The sequence below is a fragment of the Photinus pyralis genome, unplaced genomic scaffold, assembly GCF_008802855.1.
Source record: "Photinus pyralis isolate 1611_PpyrPB1 unplaced genomic scaffold, Ppyr1.3 Ppyr1.4_LG7, whole genome shotgun sequence".
Taxonomy (NCBI): domain Eukaryota; kingdom Metazoa; phylum Arthropoda; class Insecta; order Coleoptera; family Lampyridae; genus Photinus; species Photinus pyralis.
Window position 1 is genome coordinate 27,314,893 of NW_022170738.1, and position 21,936 is coordinate 27,336,828.

At 35.9% G+C, this 21,936-nt stretch overlaps 1 long non-coding RNA gene across 1 annotated transcript; it reads right to left on the reverse strand.

The window, feature by feature from the left end:
- Window positions 1-256: 256 nt before the first annotated feature.
- LOC116176767 lies at window positions 257-11,927 on the reverse strand. The gene is made up of 3 exons (XR_004146519.1): window positions 11,649-11,927; window positions 6,519-6,641; window positions 257-366 (listed from the first exon to the last, which is right to left on the reverse strand). It is a non-coding gene; the product is annotated as an uncharacterized LOC116176767 (long non-coding RNA).
- Window positions 11,928-21,936: the final 10,009 nt, after the last annotated feature.

Here is a 21,936-nt window from a genome sequence, read left to right on the forward strand (position 1 = left end):
TATATATATTATATGTTATTATATAATATGTTTGCTCGAACTGTTTGTGGTAGTATGTATGTTTTTGTATTAGTAATGTCTTATACCTATATCTTTTTCTACAATGACCAATGTAAGTGCTCCGCACATTAACATGATAAATATATTATTATTATTATTATTATTATTACGTGTTACTTAGTTTAATTATAAAGTTGGCTTTGACCAGAATCATCAAGAAACAAATATAATTGTGTGAAAAAATAAATTTTGCATATCAGACTTTGGATTTTTGCTGTGCGAGCGCTTAGAGACCCTTCTTCTGTATAGATAATAAAATTTTAAAAAAATCCTGGCATCTTTTGTTCGCCATGCAAACCTAGATATCTGAAATAAAAATATTTTAATGTATAAAATACAATATTGCAAATAATATTTACTATAAATATAACAAGGAAATTTTACGGTCTTCTTAAAATCTTGTGGTTCGTATGGAAAAATTTACTTTAGGGTCGTATAAAAAACCAAACACTGTGTATAAAAACTGTGTATCGCGATGTGCTCGACGAAAGATTTTGCCAAATTCAAAATAACAAAGTTATCAGGCACTCTGTGTATTTCAAAATAGAAAGGTAAACAAAATAATTATTAATGAAGAATAAAATATTAAACAAAAGTCGAGTGCAAGCTGATGAATATCTCCGGTAGTGCATACTCATCAAACACTTGCCAAGAAGAGCTTGGCAAATCTTTCAAAACTTCTCATACGTAGGTTTCGCCATTTATTTATATGAGGAAACTCCCCTTGTAAAAGCAAACAGCATGCGGACGATAGATCTGTTTATGGCCTAATGTGCATATTAACTAGGTAACCTTAACCTACAGATTGCTACTAATTTAAAGGAAATTACTGAACCGTTAATGAGTAGATTAATCTGTCAATGTGCACGTTAACTTTTTCTAACATTAGCGGTAACATATACCTACATTGAAGGACTTTCACGGAATTGATAGAAATGATGAATTACCCTAGTGCATTTTTCGTAAAATATATCCACCGAACCAGCCTAACCCATTTAAAAAGCTCATACAGTTATAGATATGATATCCCCATTAAACTATTGCTGATAAACCTACAGGTATTGAAATGATTAACATACTTGTTGCACACCTAAAAGCGAAAAGGTTGTATATTTTTATTAAGTAAAAATCGCGGATATAAACAAAACCAAACATTCATCAGGTATGCATATTACGAAATACATGCAGATCGATGATCGTATTCAGATCAAACATAAACCAGATATCCTTCGTGTGCTCACAAGCTGTCAACATCTGTGCAATCTCCAAAGCAAATTTTTCGAAACGCCTTTAAAAATTTAGAACATTTCAATTTCGAAATCTGGCTGATTTAAACCGCAAACATTGTTTAATTATGAACCATCCGCGTGCCCCAATTACCGAACAAAAGTATCGACAACATTCAATCATTGCTAAAAATAGTGATTCAATTTGAAGTAAAACGCCAAAAATGTATTATTGTATCTTTTACGAGAAGTCGCCTACCCGCTATTATACAAATCTTTTCCGCACAGCGTGATTCAGATTCACACAATTTAATGTGGGCTAATCAAATTTGTAATGCTAATGTTACACATTTCATTCATTGCAGTCATTAAGCACGGCGAATCTCAAATTTGGAATTATAACTAAATGAATTACGCTTCATTTTAACCTAATTACACAGCGAGTCTGAGAAGGTTTCATTTCTTGATTTATATTTTATACAGAATCCAACCAAATTTGGCTACAAATCAAGTTCTTCTATAACAACCACTGTATAATTACGAGGGCCAGCACAATATATTATTAATAAATTGGTTGCATTTTCAAATTGAGAATGTGTGTTTATGTCTAAACTAAACGATTAATGCCCTCTAAGAACTTATATACGCGCACATCCCACAATTTAATTCGGTTTTCAAAAACCCGATTGTTTTGTTACAATCAAATGCAGAGAGAGCACTAGGGTGATTTCTAAAACGAGACTCTTGCTCCTGCAAGAACCATTCGACAATCTTAAAAATATAATATTTTTACCGAAAGAAAGTACCTATCAGAAAAAAAAACGAAAGCAATCTTCAAGTATGTGTTCTCGGAGATTAAGGGTGCTTTATTCATTCAATTTACCTAATTCTTCATTTACAATAAGGTGAACACTACACGATGGTTGCTACATGTTTCGACAATACATCATCTTCAGGTGGCTAAAGGAATTTTTTGTATAGCGGCGATGAGTGTGGTGGTTTTGGAATGTCGAGAATTTCTGCTGGAAAGATGAATAAAGTTGTTCACTGAACGTTTTTTCCACATTGCGTGTTTCCTTTACAGTGAGAGTCATGTTTAGGACCTTGACCTTCTGCCGTTCGGTGTAGCTTTTTTTGCGGAAATTTAACAGTTGAAAATTTAATTAGGTACTTACTGTTCATTTAAAGTGCAGAAATAAAATTTCGTAACCATGGCTGATCCTGAACCCGGACCTACTTCTTTCGTTTTCAACTATTTTTAAGGAAATGCTAAATAACTTTTTAGCGCACTTCCACAAAAATAAAAAAAAATGCTGTTGTGCCCACTTTGTCCGTCTGTTCTCTCGTTTTGAGACGGTACTAGTTTTTTATCTTAAGAGCTATTAATTGTTCTACTTTTTTCGCTATTTGGTTCGTTATGGTGTCGAGTCTTGCACCAAGGAAGGAATTTTTTCTGTACCGCTTACAAAAAAAGTTATTGTAAAAAAACCGTTTTTTACATGTTCCATAATTTTACACTTTTGCCGTTTATTAACGATCCTAGAGATCGTTTATAATTTTGCATTGCTGTCTGTCGCCTGCCTGTTGGTCTGTCCGTCTGTTCCATTGTCTGTCTGTCCCTCTATCTGTCCGTATGAACGATAACTTTGTTTAGGAATGTCCGATCGCTTTTACATCTTCGTTAGTTATGAACTGAATTGCATGAAATTCAATATGGGCATAGCTTTAGCCATATAATATGCAATGCCAAAAGTTGAGTCAAATCGATTCAAAATTCACAGTGCCCTTTTCGCATCTCGACCATTTATAAATCGAATTGCAAACTTTTTTAATTATACAAGTATTTCAATGAAATTTGATACATAGCCACTTGGAATAAAAGCAAATTTAACGCCAATTTCAAAATTTGGTTTTGCACATGCGCAGTGCCAACTTTCTTATTAATGGAAGCATTTAAATGAAACTCTTCTTATAAACTGAAATTGAAGTAGCACGTCAACAATGGATTGCATATGTGCAACGCTATCTTTCATATTTGTGGCCGGATTTTTACAATTTTAACAAAAGTTGCATCTTACAAATAGGAAATGAATGCAAGTGGAAATGCGCTTTATGTAAATCGTTTACGATTACTTTTTAACTTATTTATATTCACCTTCAGAAGATCCGCCTGCGGAAGATTCGTCCTCGAAGGATTAATTCCCGATGATTCGCGTGCGTGAATTTTTTATACAAAAAAATGTGCTGTTGCTTGCGTTTTGTTCATTCGTCCTCCCATCCGCCCAGAGACCGCATATTTGTAAACGGCAGACGCGCCCACGCGCATAAAAAATGGATCTTTCCCCACAACTACTTCGGAATACCAACTCAGTTTAATCACGATCGAATGTGTGCCATAATAGTCTATAATAGTGGTAAGGATACTCGACTTGCAACCGGGCGACTCGTGTTCCGATTCTTAGCATGAAGTTTTTTTTAATTTTTTTTTCAGCGGAGTTTGACATTGGTTTATTTTTGTAGGGGAATGCTCCTAGAGTTTTTTTGACGTTTCATTTTTTTCAATAGGCAGACGACTTTCAATTTTTTTGTCTTTAACACCCCCCGCCCCTTCAAATGTTATCTTCAAATGCGGTTTTGGAAAGTAAAACGTCCATAACTTTTACATGCCTTGATCAATGCGTGTCACATTCTGCATACGTATGCCTCTGATAGTACCAAGTAATTTACTATGTACTGGCTTTCGAACAGGTCTCCCATACTGACATTCTTTATTTTAACTCAATTTCTTCGAAAAAGGTCAAAATGGTTTCAGAAGAGAATAACAAAAATCCATGTTTCGCCATGTTAGCTAGCATTTTGAGGATTGAAAGGGGGTGTGGAGCTTGTTTTATTGTTCAGGTCTCAACGTCGAGATCGGCTACAGTTCTTCAAAATTATACGTATATCTGTATTCGAGAACGGAGTGATATCTCGAATACAAGTGCCGTAAGATGCCATTTTTAAAAATTCAGTTTTCGCAATCCATGCAACTATTTTCGGAAATCCTAATTAAGATGGACAAGGGCGGTCTCCTTTTTGTGTTATTAACTTCCCTAGGTTGTTTTTGTTTACATTCTATTTAAACGTAGAAAGTTCGGAGCATTTTTTTGGGTCTTTATCTGTTATCAAATGTAAATGCTTAATTTAATAGACAGGTAGATGTGATTTATCGCCTTTTCTGTGTAGTTAAGAGAGATTAAATTTTATTTTTCCTAGAATTTAAGTTTGGAATTATCTCTTAATGTCTGATAACAAATTGATTTAGAAATTTAATCGACCTCTATTCTTGGCCTAATAACGTGGGTTGATAGGATAGTTTTGTTGTCAACTGTGTATGATTGGTTGTTGTAATTTTTATTATCGGAAGAAGGGTTTCGCCTTAATTAGGACGTTAACAAGAAAAGCGTCGCTTTTTGTCACGTTCCACGCCGAGTTATGTTTCGTTGCAGATTTTTTCGCTTCTTGCGAATTCCATCGCTGATTTACGGCCAGTTTATTATTCATTTGAATTGAAGCATAGCAAACATCGAAAGTTTTCGTTCAATGTGAGTTTTTTCGTGCTGATGTTCGCTTGTTTACCCGTGGATGTGCTTGTTTACCCGAAGAGGAGATACTGCGTTTACCCAACGTCGTTAGTGTAAAGTGTCATTTATGTTAATTGAAAATTTTAATTTTTATGAACTGTGTACGGATACCTTTTGATTGCATATTTCAATTCCCGAACAAGAATGTAAATAGTTAAGTCGTAATTTTAGTCTATTTGTAATAACTGTTTGTATTTTTGTACCATTTTCCTTTTGTGTGTTAAGATTAAATCGCACTTTTGTAATTTTCGCATTAATTGCCGTGTGTTTCTTTACAACGACTTCATTTCTAATTTACCTGTATTTTTGTTGGATGCTTGCCCAAGGTCCATTTTAGTTATTCAAAATTTTGCAGTTCAGTTTGGAGTTTAAGGTATTTGAGTTGACACACTATCTGTTTGAGGTTAACTGAGAGCAGAGTCGAATCTCTCCTCTGTATTGGGGAGAAGTTTTGTGCCGTGATCATAATAAAAGGTAAAGAGCTAGCTAGGTTCTTGTTTTGGCGTTTTGTGTACGGTCTTTCTTGCCTACGGATTAGTGTACACAGTAATATTTAGGTTCACACAAAGAAGACGGAATAGATGCCGTATCTCATTCTTAAATCAACATATCTGGATACCCTGACGTTTCATGAAAAATCTAAATAAACCGGTTATAGTTTCTATTAATTGGGTTTTCAGGGATTTCAAAGGTTTTAAGTACGCTGCAGCATTAAAAATCAAGAGCCGTGTGCGACTTTTGCCCTAGTCTAGAAAAAAGTAGTTGCCATCTCTAAAGGGTGTTCAAGAAGCCATTCAAATGTGCTTTTACTTTTCCACCAGCATTGATCCTAACTATCTTTTACAAAAACAATAGATACACTAGTTTTCTTTCGAATGGGTACTTTTTTTTTCGGAGAATCTGAATCTATATAAGAATTTCCATAACACGCTAGGTTTAGAAGCTACCTACAGGCTACTACTTTCTTATTTCTTGTGGATGCCATATTGGATTTTTACGGAAAGAAGTAGAGGACAAAAAAGGAATTAATTTCAATGTATCGCCATCGTAACCATGTTCTTTCAGCAAGATATAGTTACCGGTGCATATTTTCTTGAAAAATTAATGTAAAACACTTGATTTTGAAATTTTTCATGTAAATTTAGGGAGTGTGATACGTCATTCTTTTTTGCCCTCTATCTCTTTCTGTAAAAATCCGTATGTAAGAAATAAGAAAGTAGTCACCCTCGTAGTCACTTGTAACTTCTACATCTAGCGTGTTATAGAAATTCTGATACGAGATTCAGTTTCTCCGAACGCCCATAGCCCATAGAAGGTGCCAACAGGATCCGACCATTTCCGACACCGGAAAAATGGAAACGAATTTTGAAATTTTCAGTTTTTCGGTGATACCTCAGTTATTTTTAAAGATTTTTCAAAAATTTCAAGTGAGTTTTTTAGTAGACCTAAAAAAATATGATCTTAACCACCTCAGTTTATTTTTTCGATCCATCGCAAAAATGGTGGGTGAAACAAAAAATTCCAGTTATACGTCGATGACCATGACCATCACAAGTTATCTTATAAATAGTATCTAAGTTAGTTCAAAAAAGAAAACTTTCCTACTTACCAAATTGTGAATTACAAAACTGCGCTTGGGGGTGAGTAGGTACACAGGAGCAGCCGTAGGCAACTGTGACGTAAAGTAGGATGACTGTCGTGACAGTTAAGATGCACACATTCGACTGCATATCTAAAATACAAAAAAAGCAATCAGAAATCAAAGATAAATCAATGCTGATTTATGGCAAGCGTCCGTTTAACGAGTCGCAAGAAGTGAATGTCATAAATAATCTCCGGTGATCATTTCAATTTCAAAAACCTGGCGTTGCCCGATGTTTCCGCAACGTTAACTACGCAGCAAGTATATTGTTTTTCAATTAGTGACGGTAATTTGAAATTTACGACCTTAATCGGGTGGCGATTAAAGCTAAACATTAAAAGCTTTTGACGTTTACTGCAGGTAGACGAAAATGGCTTCGTTTAGAAGTTACACCTACGACACTGCGCGTCCTTACTGAAAAAGAGCGAACGGGTAGGTACATTTTGTAAGAACGGCACGTGAGGGTATAATTACGAAAAGATTCGTGCAGATTTCGGAATGAGATTGAAAATAATTAACAAATTATTTTGGATTCAGACAGCGCGTTTTGAACGATCCAGGGGAAGGGAAAGGGCACGAAATGAGCATAGTAAATTTATACTCTAATGAATCTCGCCTGCGTGCCAGTAACAAAATTTAGATGGAAAGCGTAAAATTTCATCTGAATCGATATTCTGTAGGCTCAATATATCAAGATTATACACAAAGCCGTTGAGCACTCTTATAACTTAAAGTTTACTGTTGTCCCCTGAATCCTTTCTTAAACCCCGAGTGCAATAGACTGACTGGAAAGCGGAAAAATCATTTACATGCGTATGGGGGATTACTTTCTTTTGAAATTAATTGCTTTTCACTTGCAGACAACCCTGAAATTTAATTATCCCTTCGAGCTGACAGAATGACCATTTAAAGGTTCAAATGAAAAACAACTACCTACGACGTAACGCTTGTTGATACACGCGAAAATAAATTGGAAGTAAAAACATTTCCTTTTATTCTTTCCTCTTATTTTCAATATGAAAACATGTAGTACTGCGAAGTTGGAAAAGTGTCATTCAACAATCCCATAAAAATAACAACGTTCTCCAAACCAGTACATAAGGTCACATTTTCTCGGAGAGAACACTCACGTAATACAATTTCCAAAATATGTCAAAATATACGAAGTAGTAATGTGAGTTTATATTTCCGCCTCACGTCAAGTGAAAAACGTGGGGCGTTTCGGTGAAAAATCGAATGGACTTCGATACATACTGCAGGTCTTTACTCAGACATTCCTACATTTCTAAAAAAAACTGCATACGAGAAAATTCCCACAAAATGAGTCACGGCGTGATAGACATCCCGTTGATAGCGGTTTACACATAATACTATTATCCTGCACTATCTTATCGTTATCAGTCCTACAGTTACCTTTTTGCGGAAGGTCAATTCCCTGAAACAGTTTGAGTCAAGTTTTTATATATAATTGTAAACGTTATGGTCTATAAACGAAAAACGTGTATTTTTAGTGGGGAACAAGAATTTCGGTTTTTAAAAGGTGTGCAAGTACAAACAAGTTAAACAAGTATAAATTATGCACAGCTCTTGTGCAGATAACGCGCATTTTTTTTAACCGAAATTGTTTTGTTTTGTTTTGACATCACCAATGGATATATTTCTTGCAAACGTTTCAATCGCCCTTTGTGAGTACCATCCTCCGACAATTCGGTCTTGAGGTATAAGGGAATATACCCGATCACGATAAGAGGTCGAGGAGGAGGGCTATGGTTGGTAGAAATTAATTCCTTTCGTTGAGACCTTTCATTAGAGTACCATGAAGAATAAAACTAGTTCCACTCCCCCTCTCCTCCTCTTCGCCGTACTTTGATAATTTGAACGCCCCACACCATCTTTGTTTTTGAAATAACCGAGTTTTTGTTTCTACGAAAATGATAGATACACTGGTTCTTTTTAAAAATGTGAAAAAAAATTGTTTAGTTTCGTATACGAAATTTATAGAAAATGCAATTTTAAAATGTAAGATGGCAGTTACGGCCTCTGTTGGTCATTTTTTGAACTTGAAAATATTTTCCAGCGATTCTTCATGATTGATTTACCCAATAATTTTTTTACCCCTATGTCATACGACCAACGGTTCCCGAGATATGACCGAGGAACAGTCTTATTGGGTCACCCGGTACAAGGTTCGCCGGGATAGGCGATACAACGTTCGTCAGATCTGCTATTAACTATATAAACAAAAATGGATATTCTGTCTGTGTGGCTGTCTCTTATGCCTGCATAAACCGTTTATCCCATTGCAATGAAACTTAGGGAAATGGTTGGAGGTGTGCCCGTGAAAAATTCTGAGTTAGTGACTTTTCGAAATTCCCACGGGACCGGGACCGAGAACAGGAAAAAAACAGGATTTTACGTTTTACAGACCACACTTTACATTTAGAACATAGGTTTCTTTGGAGGCGTTTTAAGGTATACTCCGAAAAGTTCTCACGGGATTTCCTAAAGGCGGTACGAAGTTCGCCGGGACTGCTAGTTTTTATAATAAAAGTGACATTTAAAAAAACGAATTGTGCAATTTTTTTTAAATTGCTAAGTTTCCGAGTGGTACTTTTTTCAAATTGAACATAGATATGGGAAACAGTAAAAAAACATACCGTAATGTAAAATTTGGGTATTAATAATAATAATAATAATTTTATTGAACCTTTTGTTGCCATTTCTAAAATGTAAAGGTAAGTCATTAACTATTGTATAACATAAAAAATGATTAATCTATAATAACGTAGCGATATTACAGTTCAAATAACATACCATACCACAGATAACGTACAACAGATAACGTCTATGACTTCCAATATTCTAGGAGCGAGTAATAGCAATATTGCTGACTAGATAGATTCTAAGAGAATTTTTGTACTGGTTTTTATTTGTATTGGCCTACTATGCAAGTATTATATCGTCCGCCGATATGTGAACTATACAGGGCGTAACAGTTATGTTTGTACGTAAAAAAATGAGTAGAAGAGATTGGCCGCGCATGCGCCAGCCGAATGTAGACCAAAAGCATTTTTTTTTAAATTTTTTAATTTAAATTTGATTCCGCCATTTTCAAAGATAAGTACCGTGATACCTAATTTACACGACCTCGGAATTTTTTTCTCGCGCCGCTGGTAATGGATGCGCCAAATGGAGTTAGGAATATTTTTCAAATCAGAAAGAGTAAACGAAAAAAAATCGAGCCTAATCTGCAATTCTATCCTCTAAGATGTGTTGTTGTCGAGATTGTTGTTGCTGGGAAAAAATTGAACAAAGAAACGCAAATCTTGGTACTTTTAGGGTACTCTTTGCTTTTAGGAACGACGAAACGCTTTGGACCTTGAGTTTAATTGGAAAAAATATTTGTATTGGTCGCCTCCACCTCTCATTATTATTAAAATTATTAAAAAATTACTGGAATTTTAAAAATTGTTGAAGGTTATATACACTAAGATTATTAAGTGACCAACCTCTCGTGTTGACAGTAATCCATAACTGTCATTTTGCAGCAGAATATATAGTTACCAAATTTCATTACTTACATCGAAAAATACCCAACAATTGTTAATTAACTGTTAACATCTGAATTTTTCGAGAACTTTTTAATAGATTAACTACACAACTAAAAGAGATGTCCGATACAGAGTGGTGATATACGAGCACTATATACTTCTCTGGATTTTTGATGATTTATTAGAGCGGAAGTGTTAATGGAGACACCCTGTATATTTAGTAGGTATTAGTTTAAGGTACTTCAATAGTAATGTTGCCTATTTTGATGTCAGTTAATATTCTTCGACTTGATCAATCAGCACTAGGTATTTATCGTGTTAATAATAGATGTGTCCGAAATTGGAAAACAGGTTGTAAATAAACAGTTTTTTACTCAATGTTTAATAAAAAAAACAATACCCAGTAGCTAACCATAAAAGATTATAAAAACAAGTTAACAGGTAGATAATACACAAATTATGTTTAATGTATTTATAATTTGTTATGAATCTGTTATGTCTACTTATCTTTATTGCGACTGGTTAAGCAATTAAACAAATTGAAATATTACGGAAAATACATTTCATGAATTCAAATTGAAACTGCACCAAAGATAATTCGTAGGTCGGTAGTCGCCATACCTAGGTCAGTATAATAGGTTAAATTAAACAATACTTGGAAATCAACAGATATCAGACTGAAAGTCTCAGTACATCTTGCATGGGCAACTATTAAATTATTTAATTTGTTAATTCTATATTCAGTGTTCCGAAGCCTCAATCCTAGAAATAAATTCTCAACAACCACATAAATGACAACAATAATTGTTAAAAATAATACGTGATAGTTGCCTCTCTTCGTCAAATGACGTATTATCGAATAAATTTGAATATTTATACTTGAGATCAAATGAGATTACGAAGTATATGTGCGAAACGTCCGCAGAAGATGTGTGTCATGAACAACTGAACGGATCCTTGGACACGATCTCAAAATTTATGACCATTTATGCAATGAATCAAAACTAACGTCATCCCTTATTAGCGTGTAATTGTAACTACTGCATATTATTCACCACAAAATACGCATAATTCATGGATTTATATGTGGGTGAACTGTTGGTAATCGCTTAAATAATCCACTACTGTATGATGACTTTATTTTAATTGCTTTACCCGACGCGCGGCTTAATTATGACGTCATTTATTGTGGTATCATAAATCATGTAAATGAATAATTTATATGTAGATGAACCGGCATTGTATCAGTCGGCTGATTTATTTGAACTGCATTGTAATAGGGGTTGATTTGTCTTTCAATAACTCTTCATTTACCACTCATACACGACGAAAGAAGCAGACTAAACAAAACTGGCTATCGACGAAATCGGAAATTTTTTTCCTAGTGCCCAGCTGACATACATTAATCAATCGAATTGAATAGATCTACGTCATTAACGCCACTTGGTTTTTAAGAGACCGCGTTTATTACAACAAATTTATTAAATCATATTCGACCCAGATTACTTAATATGAAACGTAAAAAAAATAATTGTTCATTACTTACTGGTCGCTATCACCAAAATTATCCAAGAGTTAATTTATAGTCATTAATTATTTATAAACACTGAAATGTTTTTAGGGATCAGCGATGAGCGTATTCTAAGAACTCGATACGATTATATTAGCACACACATAACCGGAGGATTTTTAAACGAATACTACGATATTTACGTATTTTACGTCCGTTATATATACAGTATTTGTAACCACAATTATGTTTTGTTTACACAATGAAATACTCTCTCTTATATGCCAAGAAAGTTGTCTGCAGTTGGACTGGTCGTATCCCCATATTTAGACCTCGAAAAACGCCCGCGATCATTTGCATTTTCTAATTAAATTCATTTCCCTTTCCTATCGACGGGACAAGTTCGATAAGTCATCGCATCGATTGCACCATCGAATTTTGATCTATTTTCTACGGCATCTAAGTAGATCACGCCTCTTTTTGGAGTCGTAATTTATCAAGAGGTAATTAATGGGTACGAAAACTAAATTCAATTCAAAACCAATAAAGAATGTGGAGTAATTATGGGTCTTTCAACAGTACACGTAGGTACGGTCATGTATTTTGTCGATTACCAGTAGCGGATAAATTAATTACCTTGCAGGCTGACCAAATACGTTTTGTTGGTTAGTAGACTCTGGAGTTAGCTATCTGAAAAAATTAGATCTAGTGCAGAGCGGTCAAGGTTATGGCCCGCGCACCTTTTCTTGGAAATTGGCAACAGGACGACGGTTAATCGCGTTGAGGAAGTCGTCGGAAATGTTGAATAAATTCGATCATCTTCAGTATAGAGGTATGGGCGGATAATAAATACTTCAGTGTTTTATGATTAATGAATCGCCGAATTTGCGAGGTAGGTGAGCCATATCGTGAACAGAGTACATAAATTTTGTGAAAGACGATTAATACGTCCTAGTGGTCAATATTTATATCGCTCTAAAGATCAAGTCATCAAAATCTTTCTTCTGTCAACAGTGAATGGTTAAGCATATGAGTGTTTCAAAAATATCAGAAATGTTTGGTGAAACTGACATATTTTTAACGTAGGTATATTTTGGTATTTTAACAAATTTACCCGCATTTGTACTAAATAATCATTATGGGGTAAAGTGTACGTATACATCATCAACAAGCGTAAAGTTAGACGTTTATTTATATATATTTTGGTTACATAAATTAATTAAAAGTACTTCATGGAGAAGAAAAAGAATAACATGCAAAGGCAAAATAAACGTGTCGCGATTCTTCTAGCTAGATTCATCAAGGCGCCATCAAGTCGATAAGGGATTAGTCACCGGTGATAAGGAAAGCGAATGTGGCTCATTCTTTCTATGAAATATTATGCTAACTCGTTATTTTTCTAGAAGTTTTTTGTTTACTATACTCGTATAAGCAAATTAAATTGTGTTTAGTCTTAGTTTTAATATCGATGTCGAAGTGATCAATAATAAAATTCGCGCTCGTGTGATAAATGTGTTGTTAATAAAAGTGAATAATAAACATTGAGTTGTTATAAATCTATTTCAAGACCGTTAGAAAATTACTCCATTCGTCCTTCTTGGCATGTTGCCCTTTTCTCGATCATGTGACGTACTACCATTGTATTTATAAAGGAACACTAGTACTATACAGTACTATTAGTACTTTGTTATAAAACCAAGGTTAAAACCCCTTCATGGTCCATTATTGTCACTCTTCTACGGTATTATATTTCTGTAGCTTGTATTTCACTTTTTGTTCGTTGATTCAATATGTACGTTCAGCATCCAAACGTTAAGGTCATTTTTTATTTTTCTTATTATTTCTTTTCTATTTATGAATGCTTTGCATAATATGTTGTTCACCCTACTGAAAAAGTCCGAAAACTTTACGGTTTTTCGTGTGCTACGCTTTTTGCGTTGAGAGTTGCAAAGTTGGGTATACAATACTGTAATGGGTCCAAACAGCGTATTAAAAAATTAGAGATACATCATGTTTTGCGAATTTAGCGATGTTGTGTGTTGATTTTGACTAGCCCATTATGATCCTGAATCCAAACAAGAGTCGATACAGTCACCCCTTTTGTAGGAAAAATAATGGCAACCATTTTTTGGGACTATTGGGAATTTTGCCGATTGATTATATGAATTATAGTAACGTAACGGCAGAGTATTATGCAAACCTGGTGCATGGTCTTATAGACCAGTCATTTTAGGCCAAAAATTATATATTTCAAAAATCTATAATACAAGCTAGAAAATCGGTACACAAATTCATTGTTGCCATCTCATTAAAATGCTCAAGCCGACATTTTAGAAAATGGCGGCCAAAATACGGTTTTTTTGCGTTTATTACCTAACTCTTGCGTTTAGAAAAAAACTCGGCTCGATAACAATTCGCAGCTGACTTGCTTAGTCCATGAAATGACCGCTTTCCCGTCATTGTGTCAAACCACCGATTTCCATAAAAATTTGAATTGGTCTACTTTACTTACTTCTTTACCTGTTGGCCTTGTACCGGAGTCTACTTTTACCCTGGGGGTTAATGTTTCATTCAAAATAAGTCTGGGAATGGATAAAGGAATTAATACATTAAACGAAACCCAATTTTTCAGATTATTTTCGGGAATAACTTAAAAAGTAAATATTTTATCGAAAAAATCATTCTCAGCGAAATTGTATAGCTTATAAAAAAAGGAAAATGGGTTTGCGGTACATTTTTCGGAGACCACTCGTATAACCTTTTTTCAAGTGTTTGAAAATTTTGAAATTATTTTTTTTTAAATACATACCTAATTAAGCGAGTTATAACGAAAATATTGGGACCTACTCCCTATAACTACCACCACAAATAAAAATAATCTTTACCGCTTTACAATTAAGTGTAGGTATGTACAGGGTGGTCCAAATTGGACACTATTTCTTACGGAAACACCCTTTATGTTATGAGATTGAAAAAATGGACCTAGGTGTCTAGAGCTTAATTATAAAGAGAAAATCACTGGCGGAGGATTGAACTATATCTCTAATCGTTTGGCCACTAGAGGGCGTTTCTCGAATTTAGTCGATTTCTTCAATGCCCCATGACTTCCTTATTATTAAAGATAATTGATTTTGGCCAAATCGTTCTTAGAGCACTTTTTTAGATAGAATACATCGCGATGCACAGTTTTAATACAGGGCGTTTAGTTCTCTTGATGCGATCCTAAACTACCATTTTTCATACGGACCACCCTATATATTTTGAACTTTCTGAAAAGAACGTTGTTTCCTAAATTTTGATGTATCACTTGTTATATTTATATGAAATATTATTTGCAATATTGCAAGCTGCTGAAAAACATTTTTGAAGATTCCATAATGAGTGATTTTTTAAGGTCCCTCAGAGTGCCAATGTTTATTTTATTTATTTAAATAATTTTTCGATTACACCTTGAATCTACAATGTTATAATCTTATAGATGCAGAGGTTCATACTTTGAAAGAACATAAATGTAGATTTTAATGCAAATCGGTTAAGTTACTATTGAAGGAAGCGATTACACCGGTTTGAACTTATTTTCGAATAGGAGTAGTTTTCACCCGTAAAGAATAAAAACTAACCCCCGGAAATTATACAGTACCACAATAGCTAATAGATATCTACTTTCTAAACAAAAGTCATTAAGAAAGACTGAGGCGATTCTTTATTTGTCACCGTTCGAATATTGTCACGTATCTAGCGGTGCATGAAGCAATTTAATTTGTTGCTCATATAAAGAAACCCTAAGTGGCCTAAGTAATAGTTGAATAGTAATAGTTGCATATGCGTTAAATTCAGATTTGCTTCCAGAAAAGCAGAACCTAATCATGCCATTAGTACTAAAAACGAGTTTCATTGTTACAACTGATGAAGTAGTACCATAAAATAGATATTTTTGAATATAGTAATAAAATAACCTTATTGAAGGATCTACTTCAAATTGCTAATCTGTGTCGCTTTCGATCTGGCTGGTCAGTAATAAATTAAACCACCGTGATTGGTGCAATTAATCGAAGATTCGGGCTATGACAATCCTTAATTTTTGTTAAAGTTAATCGCATCCCAAAGAAAAAAGACAGCTTCATTAGCATATTGATAACATTGTAAATTATCTATCAAACCCTATGCCCTCATTTGCATTTCATTCACGCTCAAATTTATGTTTGTCAAAAGATGAAATCGTAATATCGTGCAGCAGTCAGACGTATAATTTCACACGAAATAACCCTTAAGGAACGAAGTCACGGTGAACGTGAAACGATCTCATCGACAGTATTGGAACAACATTGCATAAAAAGCGCGACCTGCGACCCCGTCGACTTCACCTTTAGGGCAATAACGTAGTCATCGATGTCATAACTTTGCATGTATAACGGCCCCCTTCTTTTAAGGGCGATAATCCGCAAATTTCTTTGCCCCTTTAAAGACGAATGGAAGGAAAATTCTCTCCAAAGCCCAACGATATTTCAATCCAAGAACTACCCCTAGAAGATCAAGGCAGATATATAGAGTTAAATGCCTTTTTAGACGAATACAGTCACTGTACAAAAATTACACAGTGACTCATTTTCTAAATTTTTAGTTGGCAATTCTTTTTACAGAAGATCGTCACAGTTTCTTGTGCGGCGCTTACGCATTTAAACGGAGGCGTAATATAATAAACGTTGTTTCCATGAAGAGCATATGGTTAATGGCTGTCGATTTGGTCATTCATGACATAAGCCTCTAATTTGTGTTTTACGTATTTGCGTATTTGTTTCGTGGAAACGAAAATCGGCGGCGGCAAGTTTTCATTCATTGCCAGGTTAACGACTTTTATTGTATTTTTGTGTCGAATTGTTACAGTCAAGGCTTCATTAACAAGTCAACAATGTGAAAACGAGGGCCAACGAGAATAAATAACCCGCTAAATGCGATTTATAGGTGACTTAAAAAAAGGCACTTTTTGTGTACTTATGTAAACACACTCGACTAGGAATTTTACGCAGAAAACGATAGGCAAGAACCGACAAATTTACTTACCTCATTTTTCTTTGGGACTACGTTTACCTGATTTATTAAAAAATGTAAACCGAAAGTTCCGAATTTAGGTATTGCACAAATGATGTTTAAAAATAAAATTATTGAAGACAGCCGGCGTTGGCCAATTTAATCCCTAGCGCGGTTACACGAGACTTCCGACAAGAACAGTTGAATTTTACACGAACACTCGAGCAATTTCCTTTTGCGGTGCTGTATGTTAAAATTAAAGTAGTTTCGAAACATTTGCAGTAAATTAAATTCTCTAGCAAGTAAAATGTGCGACCGGGAATGGTTTAATATGTCAAACGCATTTCAATCTAGTTATTTCGTATATAGAAACAGAAATACTGCGATGCACCTACCATTATTTCATAGGATTTTAATACTTGGGTGACCAAAAAAAGTTTTCGTATCTGGACAAGAAGAACTTTAGGAGTGTTACGTTATCCATAAAATACCATAGTGAATAGGGTATAGTCAAGGGGCCTAATGAGTTAGAAGAGGTGGACTTAACCTTTTGCCACCTGCAGGCTATGATTTTTTGCTCACTCCCAAAATCGTCTTTGGATATTAAAAAAAGTTATTGAAAAAATCGTGTCAAACAGTCCTCTGATGCACTCGCGTGCTGTGTTTAGGACTATGGTTCATATGACACTATTTCTAAATGACCGTCTGGCATACATTCAAAATCTACGCTATATAATCCAAGAAGAATCACACCCTTAGAGAAAACCTTCCTTCAACATTTTCGAGACATTCACAATGAAGTTTTTACATCGCCAGTAGATAGGTCTCGTCTAGACGATCTCTCCGCCGTTTGAGAGTACGCTCCTCTCGTTCAGACGATTAATTTTGCCTTTGTGAGTACTCTCCACCGAAAAACCGTTTTCGAAATATTCGCGCTCTTAAAAGTTTTGACACCACCCATGGATATATTTCTTCCAACGTCCCAATCGCTCTTTGTGAGTGCGTTCCTTTCCTTCGACAATCTGGCGCGCCCCCAAGGCAGGGCCGCCCAGACAATTTCAGGGGCCTGGGACAAAGTCAATTTTGGGGCCCTGTTTTGGAATAGAAAAAATTGAACAAAATGGTGGGAAATGGAGGGGGTGGGGGGTGAACACACGTTTTACCCTTCATGATATTCTAATGAAAGGTCTCATTGAAAGGAATTGGTTTCTACAAGCAATAACTTCCCACCGCAACTTCTTCTCATGAAGATATGAGACGGGGGAATGCGGGGGTCATCGCTCAAGAGCGGATTGTCTGGGAGAAATATTTCCATGCGGTTTAAAAAATGCGCTTTATCTGCACAAGAGTTGTGCACAATGTTTGTTTATTATGCCGGCAAGTGAATTACCGCATTATTTTACCGGGAACAGCCACATGTTGTCATTTTCTATTCTTCGCAAAAAATCATCGGCCGTACAATTAATGAAAATGTGGCAACGGCAACTTCGAGGGCAACTCTATTGCTGTTTCATTCATCCTCACAGATCCACGGCCAACACGGGGGCCCTTTGAAATCGGGGGCCTGGGGCAAATCGCCCCAGTTGCCCCCCCCTCTGGGCGGCCCTGCCCCAAGGTATTGTTTTGTGTATCGTTATCTAAAACATCATCTTTTTTGTTGGAATATACAGGTGGGTATGCTATTACCCTCGCCATTAGAGATTGCCGGTACGTCATAGTTCACAATCGTATGGTTTAATCATATATATAAGAGAAGTATATGAATAAACGAGTGGACACGCCTATCGCCAACGTTAGTGGATGGAAATATACTTCTGTCATTAGTTGGGAACTAGGCGCTAATGCGCTTGCCTGTTATTATGTAGTGTTATTTACCAAGCATTTACTCCAGTTTGACATAACGGATTGAGGTTAAATTGTTTAGTTTATGAGTTATTGAACTTTTGTTTAATTTTAATAGTAAAGAAGCCTTTCATAGTTATACAGGGTGATTCCTATAGTACCTGCCACCGTTTGGGAGCGTGTAGGTGGTGCGTAGGGGAGTATTTTGATATAGGACACTTGGGGTCGGAAATCTAAATTAAGGGTGCCAGAGCCAAATTTACCTTCTGGAATTTCGCGCCTGTAGGTAGGCAACCCAACCGGCCGGCGGTGCACACGGAGCGATCTCAGGCGGCGATGTGTGGCTGACACTTGATCAGAATTTTGTTTAAACCCACGAAATCCCGTCTGCAACGACGCGTATCAAGTGAATAAACACTATGGCAATAGTATAATAATAGTTGGCTAGATGTAGGAAGTGCATTGAGAACAACGGTGGCCACGTTGAACACTTGTAAACGTTATTGCTTTTGACTGTCGTTTTCCCTCCTTCCCTCCCATGTCGCTTCCTCGCGCTAACTCGCTCTGCATCGCTCCGCGCGAAACGTCGGTCGGTTGGGTTGCCTACATACAGGCGTGAAATTCCAGAAGATAAATTTGGTTCTGGCGCCCTTATTTTAGATTTCCGACCCCAAGTGTCCTATATCAAAATACTCCCCTAGGCACCCCCTATACGCTCCCAAACGGTGGCAGGTACTATAGGAATCACCCTGTATAAATCAGTATACGTAAGTGATACACAATAATTGTAAAGGAATACCTAATGTTTGGCAATTTTAGTGTGTTCATTACTCAGAAATAAAGAAATGCAGGTACTTGTGGGAAAGTGGATTCTTCGGTTTCATGGCACAAGTAAGTTACAATGCAATTATCTGCAATCAATTCATTTATGCCATACTTGTTATTAGATTCCCAAGTGAAAAAAGCAACAAGAATTGGTGACTGCAAGTATGTGAACTATCGGAATTCGATGATGTAAAAACAAGGTTGTGTTCTCGTCATTTTAACCGCTATGACTGCATTGATTTGGATGCACGCAAGCATGATGGGGCACGAAGTTATATGGGGGTCACTTAACACCTAAAAGATTTCCAACTCGACAATGTTAATTTTATTTTAAAATCAGTAAATGTCTTTAATTTAATTGTGTTTCTTTGAACATTGGTAATGTATCACTTTATATTATAGCTGATGCGAACTTATCCAATTTCAAGTTATATTCAAGATATAATCCCTATAGGTATATTATTTCAATTGCAATTTAAGTTTCTAAATCGTCACAAAGTTTGCCTTCGAAGTTGAAGGGTGTAACCGTAAACAAACTCCGCTGAGGAAGCTCGAAAGTTCTCCGTGAAAATGCTACAGTTTCCAAGCAGAACGATACGGAGTACCTTGAACCAGAACGCACTGGGTGGCACGTGGGCGCTGATTTGAGTTGGCAGTGAAATCATTCAAGTAGGCCATTGACTGCAGGTCCCGAATCCTTGTGTGCCGAAAACAATGTTGAGGGCACAAAAAAGGGAAGATTCAAATTGTCGTCGCTGATCGGTGACGATGCTAGTAGGGGAATCGAAGCGATATAGTCAACAGGTAAGAAACGCTTCGGCGGCGATTGGTCTTGGGAGGGTGGGCCTCGGCCAGCTAGTATACTTATCTAAAGACATCACAGGATCAAACAATAGTGATAGGAGTCGGCAGGTGGAATGGGGCCAATGTGGTGAACATGAACCTGCATGAAGCGAATAGAAGTCTGGGTGAAGTTTCCGAATGGTGCGTGGTTGTGTTTACATATGGTAATTGCACACAATAATGGTTTAATAAAATTTTAACCCTATTTTCGAATTATAGGTTATGAAATTTGAAATTGGCGCTACTTAAAAGTAGGCGGAGAGAAGTAAATATTTACTTGGGGAGTTTGCGCATAAATACAGAGTTCAGGACTAAGGAATAGGGCAGCTCTCTTTTATGGCGAACAATTTGCACATTGCAATCATAGGCGGTTATCCATATATTTCTCTTATACAAAGCGATAAAAAATGAGTGACCGTCGAGTCACCTTTGGAAATTTTGTTTACAAGGGAAATCGTACTTAACTTGTACTTCCAAAGGCGACTCGACAGTCACTCATTTTTGATCGCCCGATATATATATGGGTTTAATATGAAAAATATGAGTCAAATTACTTCCGTAATAATGCCAAGTTGATTAGAAAATATACTCCGAGATGGCGACAGCTGTCATTTATTGGATGTTTATTTGAAGGTGCAAAACTGTCAAATCGCAGAAAGTATCGTTAGTCGATTTTCGTTTTTAATTGGTATAAAATATAACGTAATAAAGACGGTGAGAAAACAAAATCCTTGTAATCTAACAGGTCATTAATGCGTTATTTTTACAGGCCATATGGTAAGATAACCCCATTGTTGTAAGCTGCCTCATTACAATGGAATTTTTCCAAAAATGTGAACATTTAGTAATTACGCTACGTCAGAATTATTACAATGGTCGGGTCTTGCATTCATAAGTGAGTTTGCCGATAAAGAATTATAAATTCACAATTATTCAATTTATAGGTTATACGATTTTCATACACCCAGCAGCACATTGCAAGACTACCACTTTTCAAAGTTACTCACTGTTACTTATGATGGCTTACAATAAGGATAAATTCAAAATGATACACTAAATGGATATTCATTATGTTCAAATTATAATATACGAATGTCACTATCACTCTACTTCTATTTCATATTTATACTATTTTTACATTTTTAGCACAATGTTAGATTACTAGGAATCAGAAATGAGAAATAAGCAGCCTCTCAACTGGATCCTGATGTTGATCCTCCTTCTACCCTACGCAGTATAGAACGTGTGTAGAAATGTTTTAACGAAACAGGTCAGATTTGGTTCTCTTGCGGGGTCGTTTCTTACCCGGGCTTTCCAAAACAGGGTTAGATGCCGCTCTTGTCTTGTTGCTTCGCACCGTCCTCTCAGATATACCCAAAGCGTGGGCCACTCGCTATAATTGTGTGTTTGTACTAAATGAAAATATAAGTATATAATTATAATCACACTTACTTCTTGAACAGCAGATACGGGTATCAATGGACCACCGTTTTCTTTCTCCTTCTCAAAATGTTGCACTAAGTTTAACCATTGAATAAAAACACTATAAGAAGCCTAACGCTTATGGAAGAAAGCGCGACAAATCTCACAAATCCCCTTGCACCCGCATTGGTTGTGACCGCCGAACTCTCATTGCGGTAAATAGGAGGAAAGCAAATTCTCATTCTTCTCAGTTCAAGAATCGACTCTATTGACAGTGTTCCCATTATATTCTCAGTTCAAACTCTGTCGCGCTTTATTTCCACGGGGTTAGGCTTCTTATAGTGTTTTTATTCAATGATTTAAC